Source organism: Kogia breviceps, chromosome 3 (assembly GCF_026419965.1).
Source record: "Kogia breviceps isolate mKogBre1 chromosome 3, mKogBre1 haplotype 1, whole genome shotgun sequence".
Lineage (NCBI taxonomy): Eukaryota > Metazoa > Chordata > Mammalia > Artiodactyla > Physeteridae > Kogia > Kogia breviceps.
Window position 1 is genome coordinate 176,985,643 of NC_081312.1, and position 20,421 is coordinate 177,006,063.

Below are 20,421 nucleotides of genomic sequence, written 5' to 3' on the forward strand. Positions count from 1 at the left end.
CACAGCAATCAGAGAAGAAAAAGAAATAAAAGGAATACAAATTGGAAAAGAAGTAAAACTGTCACTGTTTGCAGATGACATGATACTATACATAGAGAAACCAAAAAATGCCACCAGGAAACTACTAGAGCTAATCAATGAATTTGGTAAAGTTGCAGGATACAAAATTAATGCACAGAAATCTTTTGCATTCCTATACACTAATGATGAAAAATCTGAAAGAGAAATTAAGGAAACACTCCCATTTACCATTGCAAAAAAAAAAAAAGAATAAAATACCTAGGAATAAACCTACCTGGGGAGACAAAAGACCTGTATGCAGAAAACTATAAGACACTGATGAAAGAAATTAAAGATGATACCAACAGATGGAGGATATACCATGTTCTTGGATTGGAAAAATCAATATTGTGAAAATGACTATCCTACCCAAAGCAATCTACAGATTCAATGCAATCCCTATCAAATTACCAATGGCAGTTTTTACGGAACTAGACAAAAAAATCTTAATAATTGTATGTAGACACCAAAGACCCCGAATAGCTAAAGCAGTCTTGAGGGAAGAAAATCGGAGCTGGAGGAATCAGACTCCCTGACTTCAGACTATACTACAAAGCTACAGTAATCAAGACAATATGGTACTGGCACTAAAAGAGAAATATAGATCAATGGAACAAGATAGAAAGCCCAGAGATAAACCCACGCACCTATGGTCAACTAATCTATGACAAAAGAGGCAAGGATATGCAGTGGAGAAAAGACAGTCTCTTCAATAAGTGGTACTTGGTAAACTGGACAGTTACATATAAAGAATGAAATTAGAACACTCCTTAACACCATACACAAAAATAAACTCAAAATGGATTCGAGACCTAAATGTAAGATCAGACACTATAAAACTCTTAGAGGAAAACATAGGAAGAACACTCTTTGACATAAATTACAGCAAGATCTTTTTTGATCCACCTCCTAGAATAATGGAAATAAAAACAAAAATAAACAAATAGGACCTAATGAAACTTAAAAGCTTTTGCACAGCAAAGGAAACCATCAACAAGACGAAAAGACAGCCCTCAGAATGGGAGAAAATATTTGCAAACGAATCAACGGACAAAGGAGTAATCTCCAAAATATATAAACAGCTCATGCAGCTCAATATTAAAGAAACAAACAACCCAATGCAAAAATGGGCAGAAGACCTAAATAGACATTTCTCCAAAGAAGACATGCAGATGGCCAAGAGGCACATGAAAAGCTGCTCAGCATCATTAATTATTAGAGAAATGCAAATCAAAATTACAGTGAGGTATCACCTCACACAAGTTAGAATGGGCATCATCAGAAAATCCACAAACAACAAATGCTGGAGAGGATGTGGAGAAAAGGGAACCCTCTTGCACTGTTGGTGGGAATGTAAATTGATATAGCTACTATGGAGATCAGTATGGAGGTTCCTTAAAAAACTAAAAATATAACTACCATACAACCCAGCCATCCCACTACTGGGCGTATACCCAGAGAAAACCATAATTCAAAAAGACACATGCACCCCAGTGTTCATTGCAGCACTATTTACAATAGCCAGGTCATGGAAGCAACCTAAATGCCCATCGACAGATGAATAGATAAAGAAGATGTGGTACATATGTACAATGGAATATTAGCCATAAAAAGGAACGAAATTGAGTCATTTTTTGAGACATGGATGGATCTAGAGACTGTCATACAGAGTGAAGTAAGTCAGACAGAGAAAAACAAATATTGTATATTAACGCATGTATGTGGAACCTAAAAAAATGGTACAGCTGAACCGGTTTGCAGGGCAGAAGTTGAGACACAGATGTAGAGAACAAATGTATGGACACCAAGGAGGGAAAGCCTCGGCGGGGTGGGGATGGTGGTGTGCTGAATTGGGCGATAGGGATTGACATGTATACACTGATGTGTTTAAAATTGATGACTAATAAGAACCTGCTTTGTAAAAAAAGAAATAAAATTAAATTAAGAAATTAAAAAATAAAAACAAAAAACCCTGATAATAAATAAATAGTAACGTCATATAATTAAATACTACATAGCAATGAAAAAGCAACAAACACATCCAACAATATGGATGAATCTCACAGACTTAATAGTGAGCAAAGAATATAGGAATGAAAGCATTCATACTGTGTTATTCCATTTATGTGAAGCACCATAAAAAGGCAAAAAAATAAATCTCTGTTGATAGAGATCAGAATAGATAGTCCTTGGTAAGGGAGTCTGTATTGGCTCAAAAAGTGCATGATAGACCCTTTTGAGAAGCTGGACACAACTTACATCTTGAACCAAGTGATGGATGGTTATGTAGGTGCATACATGTGTAAAAATCAATCACTCATAACATTTTTATTTTTAAAAAAGTAGATAGTCATAATCTCCCAACCTTGATCTATTTTAATTTATTTTAATTAGCTTTATTGAAGTATAATGTACAAATAATAAATTCACAAATGTTAAGTATACAATTCACAAGTTTTGTTAAATATATGCAGTCTTGTAATCATTACCGTAGCCATGATATAGAACGTTTCTACCATCCCAAACATCTCCATCCTGCCCTTTTGCAGTCAGTCTCCTTCATCCACCTTGGCCATAAAATAAATGGGATCATACAGTACATAGGTCTTTGTTCCTGATTTCTTTCACTTATATCAGTGCTTTTGACATTCATGGTATTTTGCTTATCAGTAGTTTATGACTTCTATTTTTGCATAGTATTCCATGGACATTATTTTTACCCACTTAGTAGTTGATGGATATTTGGGTTGCTTCCAGTTTGGGACTTTTATGAATATAGCTATTATGAGCATTTGAGTACACGTCTTCATGTGGACATGTTTTAACTTCACTTGAATAAAAACCTAGGAGTGGAATGGCTTAGTCATAAGATAGGTGTCTATCAAATTTTACCAAAAACTACTAAACTGTTTTCCAAAGAGGTTGTATCATTTCATATTTCCACCATCAATGTATGAGAATTCCATTTGGTCTACATTCTCACCAACGTTTGGTATTGTCAGTATTTTTAATTTCAACCATTCTAATAGGGTTTTTGTTTTGTTTTGCGGTACACGGGCCTCTCACTGTTGTGGCCTTTCCGCTGCGGAGCACAGGCTCTGGACACGCAGGCTTAGTGGCCATGGCTCACGGGCCCAGCTGCTCCATGGCATGTGGGATCCTCCCAGACCGGGGCACGAACCTGTGTCCCCTGCATCGACAGGCAGACTCTCAACCACTGCGCCACCAGGGAAGCCCTTTAATAGGGTTTTAATTTACATTTCCTAAATGAGCAATGATGTTGAGCATCTTTTTATGTGCTTATTTGCAATTTATAAATCTTGTCTGGTGAATTAAGTGTTCAAATATTTTACTCATTTCTAATGTATTTGTCTTTTTATTATTGATTTGTAAGAGGTCTTTATATATTGTGGATGCAATTTCCATTATCAGATTTATGTTTTGAAAATATTTCTCAATCTTTGGCTTACCTATTTAAGTGTCACTTTTAAGGAGGAATTTTTTTAAATTTCGATAAAGTGCAGTTTAACAGTTTCTTCTTTTGTGGTTCATAGATTTTGCATCTTACCTAAGAAATCTTAGTCTAACATAAAGTCAGGTTTTCTCCTAGAAGTTTTAAGCTTTTCCATTAACATCAATGATTCATTTTGAGTGGATATTTGTGTTTGGTGTGTGATTTGAGTCTTGTGTTTTGCCTGTGATACCCAGCTACTCTAGTGTGACTTATTGAAAAGTCTATCCTTTTCCCCATTAAATTGCCTCAATGCCTTTTCCAAAAATCAATTAACCCAACATTTATGGGTCGATATCTGGAATTTCTTTTGTGTTCCATCGATGTGTATGTCTATTCTTATTCTAAACACATTCTTGACAAATGTAGCTGTGTAATAAAATCTGACACTGTGGAGAATAGGTCCTCCACTTTTGCTCCTCCTCTTTGAAATTGTGTTGGTTATCCTAGTTTTTTTGTTTTACATTTCTGTATATTTTAGAATTATTCTCCAATTTCTACAAAAAATCTGGCTAGGATTTTGATTGGGGTTGCAATGAATCTACAGATAACTCAAAGCAGAGCGATAGCTAGCCTTTAATCCATGAATATGGTATGTCTCTCTATTGTTTTATGTCTTCCTTAATCTTTCTGAGCAAAATTTTGTAGTTTCTGGCATACAAGTCTTCCACATATCTCATTAAATTTATCTTGAAGTATTTCACATTTTTGATGCTATTATAAATGACACTCAAATTTTTAAATTTCCAGTAGCTCTTTTGCTAGAATACATTCAGTTAATTTTATTTTTTAAACTTTTTAAAGTTTTTTTTTTACCTTCCCATATTCCTTCTTTGATATTCTTCCTTTCCTTATGAAGATTTGAGTTTCTGACCTGTATTATTTTCCTTATCTCTAAAGGACTTCCTTTAACACTTCTTACAAGACTGGTCTACAGGGAACAAATTCCCTCCATTTTTGTTTGTCTGAGAAGGTTTTTTTTTTGGCTGATGCCTCATGGCATGCAGGATAAGTCCCCAACCAGGAATCGAACCCACGCCCCCTACAGTGGAAGCACAGAGTCTTAACCACTGGACCACCAGGGAAGTCCTAACATTCAGTTAATTTTATGTATAGATCTTGCTTCCTGTGACCTCGCTAAACTTATTGGTTCCAGTAGCTTTATTGTAGCTTCTTTTGGATTTTCTACATAGAAATCATGTCATTTATAAAGACAGTGTTACTTTTTTCTTTCTAATCTGAATGTATTTTTTTTTCCTTGTGTTGCTGTACTGACAAAAATACCTCAGTAAATTGCTGAAAAGAAATAAGAGCAAACATCTCGTCAGAGAAAAAGCAGTCATTCTTTCAGCATTGAGATGTTAGCTGTTAGTGGTTTTTCTTGTTTTGTTTTTAATCAATGCCTTTTATCAGATTAAAGGTGTTCTCTTTTATTCTTAGTTTACTAAAAGTTTTTACTGTGAATGAGTGTTGACTTTGTTCAAATGCTTTTTCTGGTTCTACTGAGATGATCTTTTTTTTTCTTTTTTTAATCCGTTAAAATGGTGAATTACATTGATTGACTTCAAAAGCTAGAGTAAATTTGCATTTCTGGGTTATATCTTTCTTAGCATAATATATTATCCTGTTTATACAGTGCTAGATTCAAATTGCTAAAATTTTCTTAGAGACTGTTACATATATGTTCATAATAAATTTTGGTCAGTAGTTTTCTATCTATTCTGATAATGTCATCTAGTTTTGGTATCATGTTAACTTGGCCTGATAGAATGAGTTAGAAAATATTCCCTTCGCTTCTATTTTTCTGGGAAATTGTGGGTAGAATTTGTGCTCTATTTCCTTAATTTTTTTTTTAGAATTACACAATGAAGTCATCTCAGTCTGGAGTTTTCCTCATGGAAAGGTTTTTAATCACCAGTTCAATTTTCTTTGTAGATATAGGAATATTACCTAAATCTTCTTGAGCAATTTGTACATTTCATCTAGGTTGTTAAATTTATTGGTAAAAAGTTACTCATAACAATTTCTTTCTGTAGTAATGCCCTCATCTCCATTCCTGATATTGATAATCTGTGTAATTCTTTTTTCTCAATTAGGCTGTCTTGAGTCTCATATATTTTATTAATCTTCTCATAGAATTACCATTTGGTTGCATTGATTTTTCTCCATTACTTTTCTGTTATCTTTGTGGTTGATTTTTGTTCTTCATTGCTTTTTCCCTTTTTATTCTTACTTTAGATTTAATTTTTTTTTCAAGGTTGAAGCTTAGATCATTGTTTGAGACCTTTCTTATTTTCTGGCAAAAATACCCATAATATAAGGCTCTATATAATGCCATAACCTTCCTTTTAAGCATGCTTTAGCAACATCATTCAAGTTTTTTATGTCATGTTTTCATTTTCATTCAATTTAAAATATTTTATAATTTTCCTCGCTATTTTTTCCTTTTACTCATGGGTTATTTAATATTTGGAGATTTTTAAAATAGCTTTCTGCTACTGATTTCTAATTTAATTCTGTTATGATCAGAGAAAATACTCCATGCATTTCCATCTCTGTGCAGCACCCTCCTGTGATATGTTGCCCTAAAAATTGTGCCTTTGCTTCCCTGAACTTTGAACTCTGTCTCCTCAACTCAAAGAGATAGCTGGCCTCAGTTTGAGTGTCCCTTCCCATCACTGTGGTCTGGAAACTCTCGCAGACAGTAACCACAGACATTTGCTGGGCACACCTCATTTGTTTTTATTCTCTCAGCAATCACTTTCCTGTGTTGTGCATTGTACAATGTCTGAAAACCATTGTTTCATATATTTTGTCTATTTTCCTAGTTGTTTGAAGAGGAAGGGTAAATCTGGTCTCTTTTATTCTATCATTGCCAGAAGCAAGGCATAAACTGTTTAAAGTCAATTGTTTTTCCTCAAAACAGCAACAAACAGAAAATGTAACTTTGAAATGATACTTTTTTCAGTAGCAGAGATAACATAAGGTACCCGGAATATGTTTAACAAAAGATGTGCAATTTGTAGAATATTATAAACTATGCTAAAAATAAATTATTTAATACCTAAATAAATGGATAGAAATATAATGTTAATGAATAGGAAGACTCAATCACATAAATTTATCTGTAGGTCAATGTAATACCAATGAAAAAAATTTTCAGCCTTATTGAGGTATAATTGATATATAATATATAAGTTTAAGGTGTACAGCATGTGCATTTGATATATTGAAAATGATTACCATGATAGCATTTCCTTTGCTGTGCAGATGCTTTTTAGTTCTATGTAATCCCACTTGTTTTTTTGCTTTTGTTGCCTTTGCTTTTGGTTTCAAATCAAAGACCCATGTCAAGGAGCTTACCCTATTTTCTTCTAGGAGTTTTATGGTTGTAGGTTTTTTGTTCAAGCCTTTAATCCATTTGACTTGATTCCTGTGTATGGTGTAAGGTAGGGGTCCAGTTTCATTCTTTTGCATGTGGCTGTCCAGTTTTCCCACCACCAATTTATTGAAGAGTTTATCCTTTCTGCATTGTATAGTCTTGGCTCCTTTGTCATGAATTAGTTGACCATATATGCATGGGTTTATGTCTGGGCTCTCTATTCTGTTTAATTGATCTATGTGTCTGTTTTGATGCCAATACCATTCTCTTTTGATTACTGTAGCTTTGTAATGTAGTTTGAAATCAGGAAGTGTGATGCCTTCAGCTTTGTTCTTCTTTCTCAAGATTGCTTTTGCTGTGCAGAGTCTTTTGTGGTTCCATACAAACTTTAGGATTCTATTTCTGTGAAAAATGCTATTGGAATTTTCATAGAGATTGCATTGGATCTGTAGATGGCTTTGGGGAATATAGACATCTTAGCAATATTAATTCTTCCAATCCATGAGCACAGAATATCTTTCCATTTATTTGTGTCTTCTTCAATTTCTTTTATCAATGTCTTACAGTTTTCTCTTTCTGATAGTCTGTTGTTAGTGTATAGAAATATAACTGATTTTTGTATATTGATTTTGTATACTGCAACTTTACTGAATTTTCAAATTTGTTCTAACCATTTTTTGGTAGAATCTTCAGAGTTTTCTGTATATAATATCATATCATATAAAAAAGAGGTGGTTTTACTTCTTCCTTTCCAATGTGGCTGGATTTTATTTTTCTTGCATAATTGCTCTGACTAGGACTTCCAATACTATGTTGAATAAAAGTGGGGAGAGTGGGCATCCTTATCTTGTTTTTTATTTCAGAGGAAAAGCTTTGAGCTTTTTACCATTGAGTGTGATGATAGTTGGGGGCTTGTCATATATGGCCTTTATTATATTGAGGTATATTCTCTCTATATCCAGTTTGTTGAGTATTTTTATCATGAAAGGATGTTGAATTTTGTCAGATGGTTTTTCTGCATTTATTGAGATGATCATATGATTTTTATTCTTTAATTTGTTAAAGTGATATATCACAATGATTGATTTGTAGATGTTGAATCATTCTTACGCCTATAGAATAAATCCCACTTGGTAATGATGTGTGTTCCTTAAAGTACTGCTGAACTCAATTTGCTAATATTTTGTTCAGGATTTTTACATCTGTGTTCATCAGGGATATTGGCCTGTAATTTTCTCTTCTTGTAGTGCCCTCATCTGGTTTTGGTATCAAGATAATTTTGGCCTTGCAAGATGAGTTTGGGAATGTTCTCTCCTTTCATATTTTTTTGGAAGAGTTTGAGAAGGGTTGGTATTAATTCTTCTTTAAGTGTTTGGTAGAATTTACCAGTGAAGCCATCTGGTCCTGGACCTTTCCTTGTTAGAACCAGTGAAAAATATAATAGCTTTTGTTTTGTGTGGAACTTAGCAAGATGTTTATAAAATGGCATGAAAGAGCAAAAGACTAGGAATACCCAAGACACTCCTTAAGAAGAACCCTTGCCCAACCAGATATCATGATTTATATGAGTCAGATTTGCACAATCTGTTTGGATAGATTGGGTTTCTAATCCTGCCTAGATACAATTTATTTCTCTGAGCCTCGGTTTCCTCATCCATATAACAACAGTGCCCACTTCACAGGGTAATGATGAGGAATAAATAAGTTACCATGTAAAAAGTACTTGGAACAGTATCTGACATATCATACATGTCAACATGTATTAGCTATTTTATTATTATTTAGTTCTAATCATTAAGACAGCAAAGACAAAAGGATATTTGTCTATTAATGGATAGATAAAAGAGGTAAACAAAACATATTCAAGAATTCAGAAAAGACTCACACAAAAATGGAAACGAATAAATGACAGAGCTGACACTGCAGATCCATGGGAAAGGATATATTATGGCGAGAGGTGTAATTGATTGCTTGATTATCTATGAGGAAAAAAATAAAAAAGGATCCTTTCCTCCCACTAAAAACAAACCAAATGTTCATCAACTGCAGAATGTAATATGCTCCAGTCATGGGCCACTATATAAAGTGAAAATGGATGAATTACAGTTTGTCATGTACATACATATAGGAATCTCAAGAAACATAGTGCTGAGCTAAAAGTAAATCACAGAAGCAGAAATATTATTTGAGGTCATTTATATAAAGTTTAAAAAAAAGCAAAGCCAAACAATATAATGTTTATAGATATATGCACATTTGCAAAACTATGAAGAAAAACAAGAGAATGGCAAAGCTGTCACATCAGGGCCCAAGGGACATGTGACCAGTTGGAAGCCCGTAGAGGATTTCACATTCTCCAAAGGTAGTATTTTATATCTAAAGCTTCGCAATAGTTGTGTGTGGGTGTCCTTGTATTTTTTTTTATCTTTACATTTTAGTACAGATCCTTTTTATATTTGCTGTATCTCAAAATTTTAAAAAATTATCTGAGTAGTACCTAAAAACCCAAATATCATTTATGTGGTATATCAATAGTTTCCCACTTCCATAAATAAGTGTTATATTTGATATTTTAAAATTTTAATACTGTGTAATAAACTCTTTGCCATAACCTAAAAAAAAATTCTGTGTTGTAAATATCCCATGAATAGCTTTTCCAAACAGCAGATTTTCCAGGGGTTAGAATTAAGGGTCTCCTGAGGACATAAACAAAGACGTCAAAGAAACAGAAGTGAAGGAAGCCAAGGGCTGTGAAATGACGTTAAAATATAATGGAAAATGAACTTGTATTTCACAGTTTTCTTAACTGCCCATAAGTGGGTACATTTTTCATCAATGATTTTTTTTTAGGGAGGAAAACAATTATCTGAATAATCCTACCTTGGATTGGAGTTGCAAAACAATCCTAAAAGAGACGCTTAGAGCCTCATCTGGTTTTGGAAATAAGAAGTGTCTAAAAACTGAGAAACATCAAACCTCTCTTGAAGATACATGCTGCTCTCTTTCCCTGCATAAATATCTACATTGCCTTGTTTGTGAGCACGGGTCTGCAGAGACATGAGGGTTATAGACTGTTCTTGCACAGCATGGCATAAATTCTTTGTTTCATCTACTCTAAAGAGTCTTGGGTGACTGGGGTGAGCTTCTTTTGCTTCATAAAAAAATGCAGACTGCTCAGTGGATCTTCATTCACTCAGAAAAAAACTGGGACACTCTGGAATAGGAGCTTCTGTAATATAATTCAGGGCAAATTTTGGAAAGTTGAGGCCAAAGCATTTGCTAGCAAGGATTCTAAAGCCATGAGGAGAACCTCTCCCTCACTTCGAGGAGGGTGTGCTATTCCTTTCAAGAAAAAGAGATGCTCTCTAAGGAATATAAAGGACAGTGGCAGTGGAGCAGAGACAGGAGACAAGTTCTGAAAGGCTGGTTTTAGGGTCTTTCTGAGGCAAACCCGTCTCTAGTCTTGCTCTTTACCGGTAGAGCAGTCATTTGCATTTCTTTGTTAAAGTAAGGAAGAGAGAAGGGAATTAAATTCCAATTCCAAGGGCTTTGCATCCTCTCTTTGCAATGTGGAATGTGTGACAGTGCAAGGGGACTTGTTGGGTCTGCTGGCAGCTATGGTTTGGCCTCACAGAAAAAAATCACATCTCTTTTCCGGTAGCAGAATGACTCAGCATCTCCTTAGATCCATCTTGCGAAAACAGAATTTGTATCTAGGCATTGCCCAGAGGCTCCAGAAAAATGGAGAGAGCGAGAAGGTGGACCATTGTCTAGCCCTAGTTTCACAAGGAGAAATTACAGTGCCAACTGTGTACAAATCTGAATATGAATAATTTTTATTGTGATAAAATAAACCACTTTGACCATTTTTAAGTGTCCAGTTCTATGGTAGTAAGTGCATTCACATTGTTGTGCAGCTATCACCACCGTCCACATCCAGAACTTTTTTCTTTCTTAACTGAAACTCTACCTGTTAAACACTATTCCCCATTCAACCCCCTCCACAGCCCCTGGTAGCCAGTGTTCTACTTTCTTTCCCTATGTATTTGACACCCTAGGTGCCTCATATAAGTGAGATCATACAATATTTGTGCTTTTATGACTGGCTTATTTCATTTAGCGTAATGTTCTCAAGGTTCATTCACGTTATAGCATATGTCAGAATTTCCTGCCTTTTTAGAGCTGACCAATGCTCCACTGTATGCATACACCACATTTTGTTCACCTATTCATCTATCGATGGACAATCAGGTTGCTTCCATCTTTTGACTACTGTGAATAATGCTGCTGTGAACATGGGTGACAGTTATCTGTTCAAGTTCCTGCTGTCATTTATTTTGGGTATATATCCAGAAAGAGAATCAGTGGAGCACATGGTAATTCTACATTTAATTCTTCGAGGAACCACCAATACCATTTTACACAGTTGGCTGCACCATTTTATATTCCCACCAAAAGTACACAAGGGTTCCAATTTTTCCACGTCTTTCCCAGTCCTTGTTATTTTCTGACTTGGGGGGATTTTTGTTTGTTTATTTGTAACATCCATCCGAATGGGCACGAGGTGATTTCTCATTGTGGTGTGTCTTTCTGTCTGCGTTGGGTCTTCCTTGCTGCACACGGGCTTTCTCTAGCTGCGGTGAGCAGAGGGGCTACTCTTCATTGCGGTGCGCGGGCTTCTCATTGCGGTGGCTTCTCTTGTTGCGGAGCACGGGCTCTAGGCGCGCGGGCTTCAGTAGTTGTGGCTCACGGACCTTAGTTGCTCCGCGGCATGTGGGATCTTCCCGGACCAGGGCTCAAACCTGTGTCCCCTGCATTGGCAGGCGGATTCTTAACCACCGCGCCACCAAGGGAAGTACCCTCATTGTGGTTTTGATTTGCGTTTCCCTAATGATTAATGATGTTGAGCATCTTTTCATGTGCCTTCTGGCCTTGAATAATTTTTAAAGGTGTTCAATCTTATATTCAAAGAGCCGTTGTTAAATTTCACTGTGTCTTGGTGGCTGGTTTCTTTATTATTTTTGTGTAAAATTTACTGTGGTTTGAATAAAGAGAAAAGAGAATTGTAATCTTTAAACATTTACAAACAACGTTTGTGTTGTCTTTGGTGGTGGAGCACATCTCAAAATGTTTAATGTTTAACGAATGCACTTTCTCCTCATCTTGCATCAAAAGTCAATTGAATATATCGCACATTGTTAATTCATTCAGTTTTCTTATTCACATCATGATTTCTTGAACCCTTTACCACCATTAAATCAGAGCATTTTAAAGCCTATGGAAACCAGAAAGGATTTCTCTGTTATTTCAGAAAAAGCAGCAGGTATCTGTTGAACTAAATGTCATTCTATATTTCCACAAGTGCCTGGAAGTTCTGAAATAACCTCTTCTTACTTTTTCCTTTTTTAAGATTTGGCTTTTACTAACCTGGAATATTCAACATGTTGGATGTTTTATAATAGCTAAGAACATGAGCAAGATAATTTGAAATTATACACATGGAGCCCCATCACCTTATTAAGATACTGCAAGAATAAGCTCATGCACTTGCCAAATAATCATTGTGTGTTGCTTGCCTTCTTCAAGTCTTCATTGGATTTATCTGGTTTTTTTTTTTTTTTTTTCTTCTCAGAACTATACAGATCTAGTTAGGATTCTTTAAAAGGAAGGTGGGCGGTGTCCTCCATCACCACTGCCTCATGTGCGTTTTAAAGTAAAAGATACTGCCCATTAGAATTACAAGTATTTTAAAACCTCATGGATGAATCTGAATACACTATTATTACCAATAAGTCATAAGAATAACTTTCAGGTTACTCAGTGTTTTCAAGCTGTTATATTTTAAGTTATACTTTCAATAATATCACTGAAGTCCAGCCTAATGAGAAATAGCTCATCTTTACTTCAGGATTCTACTGTTAAATATAAAATTTTAACTTGCACTTAGAGCAGATATGATTCTTAAAATGGCACATGGGAAACCAACCGTCTGTAACTACTGAATTCCAGCCTCTATCACAACCTGGCCGTCTAACACATTTTTGGACAACTTTTTCAGACTGCTTCCAAATCTATGCTTGGTTCCGATAAATTGTTCTGCCTCCTCTGTATGGGAATGTTTTGCAATACAAACCAAAAAAGTTCTTCTTGGCACTGATAATTTTATAACATACCGGAGCATGTCCTAAATAACTTTAAGGTTCTTTTACAATATAGAAGTGCAGATGGGTGACATCATGGTGTAAAGCAACTTTTATTGAGCTCATAAAAAAATGCTTTTTAAAGGATTCTTAGAAATGAGAGTTGTTAAATCAAGAAGTCTCTCTGTCGCGTTTAACTAGGAAATTGAAGAATCTGAACGTACAAGCCTTTTTCTGGAATCTTAAGCATGAAAAATTTTACAAGGTACATTCAGACCGCAGACTCAGTTATTCAGGCATTCAAACTATTCATCCGTACATCTAGCAACCTATATAAATTAACTATTGGTACAAAATGGCAAAGCATGTTAGAATCCAGCCGGCCAAAGTGGTGGGTGTTACTCCTGGTCCTGCTGTGTTTTGTCATTCTTAGAATCAATATTGGCTGTTCATGGAGACCATCGCGAGACTTACCTTGAGTCCCTGAATGTGATGTAAGGTCTAACTAGAGGGAGGTAATTTGAGAAATTGTTCACATCTAGATTTGGAGCCAGAGCACAGTGTGCTCAGACGTAGAATGAGGCAAGGAATCCATAAAGCAGGTTTTAGTCAAGGAGATAAGAATCAGAATGATATTGTCATTCACAGATGGTGAATTGGCTGCTATAGAACAGAGATCAGCAAATAACAGGTGACTCTGTCACACCTGTTTTTACAAATAAAGTTTTATTGGAACACAGCCTTGCCCAATCACTCATGTTTGGTCAGTGGCTGCTTTTCCACTCTGATAGCAAAGTTGAATAGTTCCAGCAAGGATCATACGGCTCTCAAAGCTGAAAATGTTTACCGTCTGGCCCCTTACAGAAAAAGTTTGCTGACCCGCTGCTATATGAAAGACTCTGCTCGGATACCTAAGTAGTCTTCAGGAAGGACAAATAGGAAAATTCATCATTTACATCCACAAAAATTATTACCTTTAATTCATGTGTTATTTTACAATTGTCAAAGTGCTTTCATATTCATTATCTTACTTGATCGTTGCAACAACCCCGTGATAGAACAGATACTAGGACCCCCTTTTCAAGGTGATTTGGCTGTGAGAGGTGAAGTGACTTCTTTGTGGCGACATAGCAAATGGGGGTGTTTCTATAGGCAGGGTGAGCTCCGAAGGCAGACCAAGCTTACCAAGTTGTTCTGCTTGACATGTGGCCAGAGTGCAAGGGCAGGAGGCAGGGACAGGAAAGGGCAAGACGCCCGGGAGGCGCTGGTACTCGAGCACCTGTCCTCCTCGGGAGAGCGCGGCTGCCCCCTCAAGTTCCTTCTCCCCCAACCTTCTCCACGGGCGTGTTGGCTCCACCTCAGAAGCTCCTCACTCACACCTTCCAGGCGGCCGCTCTCACACCCGCTCCCCAATGCGGGATCTGTGCTTCCAGCCTGGAACCGCTTGACATCATGATTCCAGACTCAGGCACACGTTCTCTGCAGGAACTCTTGCAGCTACGGGCTTGCGGTGCATTCAGGGGTTTGGCACGACATCTAAGAGGACAGAGGCACTTTTCCCAGGTCACTGCTGTGACTAAACAAGCACTGAATGTTCACACTCGCTGTGCAGTGTGAATTACAATCAGACTTTTTGAGGTCTAGAGCTGAGGGCAGACTCTCAGGCCAGACTGCATTCAGATCTCAGCTTTGGTACCTTCAATCTGTGAGATTTGAGGTGAGTTTCTAGGACTCTGAGTGCCATAGTTTACTCATCTGTAAAATGGGGATGAGAGCACACACCAAATCGGCCATAAACACGGTGGTCCAGAGACCAGGGATGTTCATATTTGTCCAACGAAAGTGTTGCTCCGGAAACCCTAACATCCGTCATCAGTTTTCTTCAAGTTCTTCCTCTTACAGAGACTGTGAGGGATAAATGACTTAGAACAGTGTTGTGTGTATAAAAAATGCACAATAAGTGTTAACAGTCACTATTAATGCTCATTACTCTCTCAAGGAGAGCCAGCATCCTGTAGCATCCTGTAGTATTTTCATCTTGGGAGGCATCTCTGTTGTCTTGGGGGACCTGTTGCCTTTACCCTCTGAATTGGACATGCACTGTCATCTACAATTTCTCAGCTACCCAAGGGACATCCTGCAGGTTGGAATAACTCAGTCCCTGTCTGCAACTCCAGCTCCAAGGCGCACTGGGAAGACACTAATCATTCTAACTTCTGAGGCAGTGTGGCTACCTGGGAAGGTGGCCAGGGCCCATGCAAGTCTCCAGATCAAGGGGCAAACCCCAGTTAGACAGGACACAGAACTCTCATCATGCAGGACTTCTCTTGTGGATCATGAGGAAATGAGGGAGCGTATTCCCTTATGGATGATCTCGATTTCCATGTCAAAACAAGAGGAAGTTTGTTCAAAACTTATAGGAGGGATTTGGGTGGTTACAAAATCAGAATTCAGGATCTATAGCACAGGGTCAGAGCCAGGAGGAAGTGAGTTCCTGAGAAGAGCTGGCCGGTTTACTCAAGCCCCGTTCTCCAATCATAATGTTGTCTCTTTCGTGAGGAATTATGTCAGAAGAATGTAGATTTTTAGGGGAGTGGACGGGGCTAGAGGCATCCAGGTGTGAAGCTAAATAAAGATATATGTGGGGGCTTCCCTGGTGGCTCAGTGGTTGAGAGTCTGCCTGCCGATGCAGGGGACACGGGTTCATGCCCCTGTCCGGGAGGATCCCACGTGCCATGGAGCGGCTGCGCCTGTGAGCCATGGCCGCTGAGCCTGCGCGTCCGGAGCCTGCGCTCCTCAACGGGAGAGGCCACAACAGTGAGAGGCCTGCGTAACGCAAAAAAAAAAAAAAAAAGAAAAAAGAAAAAAGATATATGTGGAGAGGGGGTCTGGGAAGAGCAAAAGTACGGTGAAGTGAACACTAGTGATGAACTTTTAGTGATAATACTAAAAATGGTTCAGTAAGATGTTCTAATACTGAAAGAGTGTCTAGTTTAAAATAGGGAATTTTAGAGAAGGAAGAAAATGTGTTTCTGAAGAGGATGGATTATCAGTCAATTCCAGAGGTACTGACAGTGAGATTGTGAGACTCAGGGAGAAAATCTAGAGTGCCTGGGGGGTCAAGGCCATCATCAGTACATGTAAGAAGTTTGTTACAAAGAGTCTTAAGTAGAAAGCTAACATCAAGGTCCAGAGTGTTGACCAAATGCTGTGATTGGGTCATTGTGGGAAACAAGTGGGAATAAAGCCCAAGAATTCAAACTAAGCCTGAGTCCAAAAACTCAGCTAGGGAATGAGCTTAGTCTAGAAGCGTTGTTAGGATCTGGAGTAGATGGACAGGTTGCCTGTAGATCACAGGAGAGAAATTGTCTACTGTAGATTAAAGGAGCTTTCTTGGAACAAGCTGATAGATGTGTACTATTTCCCAGAGAAAGGGAGGGTTTGTTCTGTATGGGCTGGTCTTTGCCGTGAGCTCACTCACAATTCAAACAAGAATCCTTGTGATCCAATGGCAGCTTCCTAACTTTGGAATCAAACAATGATAAAGCAACATAGACCAAATTTTCCTCTTTCCCTTTTCCCTTTTGTGCTAGGAATCTCGGAGCCAAATTTGCTATCTGTCAGAAGTGTGGAAATATATTTCCATGTTCTGACTTTTCTTCCAGCCGCTATTATTATTTATTTCTTATTTTAACTTCACATTAAGTTCCGTCTAATAGTGTATGTATTTTGTAAGTCAACTAAGATCCTTTTCTGAAATGAGGCAAAGAGAGAAAAAAATTAATAAAACCTCTGCTCTCAATTGCCGTCTTCCCTTTCTATAAGGGTTTTGTTGGGCTGGTTTGGGGTTGCACGGGCAAGCAAATGCTTCTGTGTCAGCTTCCACTTATTTTCTTGGTTTAAAGTAAAAATATACCACATTGTTGACCAGACTTTATGATGGCTTGAGGGTTTGATATACACGAAGTGACAAAGCGTCCCAGGACACGTCCAGTGAGCAGAGAGGAAAGATACTGAACGATGTGGTGTCCTTCAGTGTGCTTTAAAATATTCATCTTGTGGATGAACTAATGTTGTTGTTGTTTTTTAATAAATTAATTTATTTTTGACTGCGTTGGGTCTTCGTTGCTGCGTGCGGGCTTTCTCTAGTTGTGGTGAGCCGGGGCTACTCTTTGTTGCCGTATGCAGGCTTCTCTTGTTGCAGAGCATGGGCTCTAGGCACGCGGGTTTCAGTAGTTGTGGTGCACAGGCTTAGTTGCTCCATGGCGTGTGTGATCTTCCCAGACCAGGGCTCGAACCCGAGTCCCCAGCATTAGCAGGCAGATCCTTAACCACCGCGCCACCAGGGAAGCTCCCTAATGCTATTTAAATGGATGCATTTTTCCCGCAGACATGTGAAGTCTATTGTCTGAGTGACAAGGTAAGACAAATATTACAGCTGAAACCAAGTATGTTTACTGAAACTCTGATTACTTGACAAGTGAAATAGGTTTGGTGTTCTCAGACAGTTTCCCTGGAACCCCCATAAGGGGTTACCCACCAGGTAAGCTGCTCATGACAGGTGGTCTCTAAAAATGGAAGGAGCAAAAGGAGCAAACAGCCCTGCAGGTGGCCCTCCCCACCGAGGTGCAGCAGCACCCGGAGGGCAGCCAAGAAGAGCCTGGTCTGGGCACACGGAGGGGAGGAGCCCTAGCATGGCTCCAGAGCCTGCTGAGCATGAGAATCGCTTGAGAATCACGTCTGTGAATTTCCTGGAACCCTTCCTGGATGTCCTCCGCCATTTGAATCCGCTGGGCCTGAGATGGAGGGAGCCTCAGGGATGTACTTGTATATGTGTGTGTGTGTGTGTGTGTGTGTGTGTGTGTGTGTACATATATATACATATACGCACACACATACACATATATTTTTTCTCAGGGGTCTCCAGAGAAACAGACCCAATAGAAAATGACAGATAGATAAAAATATATACATAAATAAGATGTTTGTTATGTATCTACACATATACATACATGTATGTGTGTGTATATTTAACAGGATAGATATAAATACATATATATAAATAGGATGTATGTTTTATATATATACACACACACATACATACATATGTGTGTATATGTTTAACAGGATAGTTGGATACAAATATACATATAAATAGGATATATGTTATGTATATACAGATATACATATGTATATACGTGTGTGTATATATGTTTAACAGGATAGATGGATAGATAGATCTAAATATATATATAAATAGGATGTATATCTTTTATATATACACACACATATATGTACATGTGTGTGTATGTGTAATATGTTTAAAGGATAGATAGATAATAGATAGATAATAGATAGATAGATAGGTAATAGATAGATAATAGATGGATAGATAATAGATAGATAGATAGATAGATAGATAGATAGATAGATAGATAGATAGATAGATGGATAGATAGATGGGTCCTATTGGTTCTGTTCCTCAGGAGAACCTGACTAATGCAGTCCCCACCTATACAAGTAGCCTGCTCCACAGTCGACCTTGTGTTTTCTCTCTCCTTCATAAAATGTGTCGAATTATACTGGGCTTTCCCAGAGAATGAAAGTGCACTGTAATGAGCCGTAATTCCATTCCTCAGAAATGCTTCTATCCACGTTACACAGGTAAACCACCTGCTTCCAATGGTGTTAGGATGACATTACGCTTCTTTCCTCGTCCTTATCCTTCCAGCCAGCTGCCCAGGCTACAGTCGCTGCCGTGCACCATAGGTCTTCAGCAGCCATGTGCTTTGCACACCTCAGTGTCCAAGGTACATCGTTGTTGGTCATGGTTCTGAGGCATGATTTAAAATGTGAGCCTGGCCTTAAGAGTGGTCACTTGGCTGGTGAGTGAACTTTTCTGACTGCCAGATCCTATGTCTCAACTCTGACGTTCTCCACTTGACTGTCTATGATGTGGTCAGAGTCAGTGTCTTTATGAAATCTGTTCTTGAAAAAAAAGCTGACTGCTAGTGCTGATGAAGAAAATGAAGAAACCCACAGAGCCTAAGAAAGCAGTGGTTCTCAGGCAGAAGTAAAAGATAATGTGGATAAATTAGAGCATGGAACTATCGTATTTGGACAGAATTATAAAGAGTAAAGGGGTCACTTAAATTTAGTAGTTATACTTTCTGGTATTTAAAGAGATGGATTTTATGATAGCACAGTATTTGCAAATGTAGTGAGTAGTTCATTTTGTTGGCAGGATGCATTTCTCATGTTATCAAGGGTCTTCTCTCACATTGCTTTCTCCCAGATCTACGGGTTGGAAATCAGGAATGTAATCTTACAGTGGTCTCTCTGGTCTGGGTCAAGGATTTGATTTTGTAGCTCTCATATTTTATAAGGCTGTGCTAGACCTGTTGGGAATCATTAAAACTGTAAACTTTTAGAAGGACACAACAAGGAAATTCACATTTATTGGGTGCTATCATGTGCCAGACAGAAAAGGTGCAGATTTGTCACTTTGGTTAAATTACTATCATACAATTTTATTGTTGAAAAAAAAAAACCTTGCCCAGGGCCAGGCCCACATTTAGAATTTAGAGGTAACTTTAGGTCCAATTGATTCCAAAATTTATACTCTTCCCAGCTCATAATTCTGCCTCTGAAAAGTGATAAGTAGCTGAGCATTAATCAACTATGAATGGGGAATAGCACGGTATTTACACTGGGAGTGAAGTAGTGTGATCACATATTCCCAGAATCTTTTTATAGTTCATAGAGAGTTTGTGTAGACTCTCCCTAAGGGAAAGCAGAATAATTGAGGTTGGAAACAGCTTAACCCCAGTCATAAAAATCGCTGACATGGGAAACTAAGAGGAAAATGGTTGCCCTTAGTGGGGAAAGGGTTGTGTGCCCCTGATACAGGCTGTGTGTTCAGTTGGTGGAAGGAATGTCTTCAGCCTCAGAAAATATGACCCCTTGAGCACACTTTGTTTTTATATCGCTACTATTGGTCTTACAGAAAACATGGTAATTACAAGTATTCATTTGTTCATTAGAATGAAGTCTAAACTCTTTAAAAGGTGATAACTTATATCTTTTCCTCAGACGTCCCCCCCACCTCGCACATACACACACACGCGCGCACACACGCACACCACACCACATCTCACTGACACACAACTCCCCTTATCATGAATTAGTAGGTATCCCATGGCAGCCCAAACAGGTATGGAAATTACATTCTTCTGTTTTCTCTCTATTCCACGGTGCTACACGAGTTCTGTAAACAGCAGAAGTAATTTGTAGGTGGGCATTCATTATATGGTCAGCCCTTGGAATAT

General features: G+C 37.9%; 1 protein-coding gene across 3 annotated transcripts in view; it reads left to right on the forward strand.

Moving 5' to 3' along the window:
* Nucleotides 1-20,421, forward strand: part of KIAA1217 (KIAA1217 ortholog) — a 769,974-nt gene that overhangs the window by 288,504 nt on the left and 461,049 nt on the right. The window lies entirely within an intron of this gene.